Raw genomic sequence first — 557 nt, 5'->3', positions numbered from 1 at the left:
AGACGCAGACGCATTAACCATTCAAAATAAAAATTATATCTAATTAATTCAAAATTTAATTTTTAAAATTAAAATTAATTTTTTTTAACCAATCATTTAAGTTATTCAAAAAAAAAATATTGTTCCCTATATTTTCTCTTATATCTAACAGATAAATGTAATGAAAATATATCATACTTTATCATACAATATCTAACAAAATTGCATCAAAAGCATATCTAAAAAATCTTAGTTATTTGACATCAATGATCTTCAAGCTAAGAATGTTTTTCTCATATATAATAATTAACTCCTAATATAAACAATGGTGCTAAAGAAACAATTGCCATAAATTACTTCCTTAATGATGCAAGTGGGGCCACCCCACTATAAAAGCCAACTTATTGTCACCATATACATCCAATTTCCTTCATATAAGTAATCTAGTTCTTGATCACAAACAAGAAAAGTATTTGATCCCTTTTTGTGTCGGTTAGTCAAACAAGAAAGAAACCCTCAAGAAACCTCCTTCAATAGTTCAATTCCTTCTCTCCCTCACCATTCCAAATCCTTTATTT

The sequence above is a fragment of the Arachis ipaensis genome, chromosome B02 (assembly GCF_000816755.2).
Source record: "Arachis ipaensis cultivar K30076 chromosome B02, Araip1.1, whole genome shotgun sequence".
NCBI classification, from domain to species: Eukaryota; Viridiplantae; Streptophyta; class Magnoliopsida; order Fabales; family Fabaceae; genus Arachis; species Arachis ipaensis.
This window is presented reverse-complemented; position numbering follows the sequence as displayed.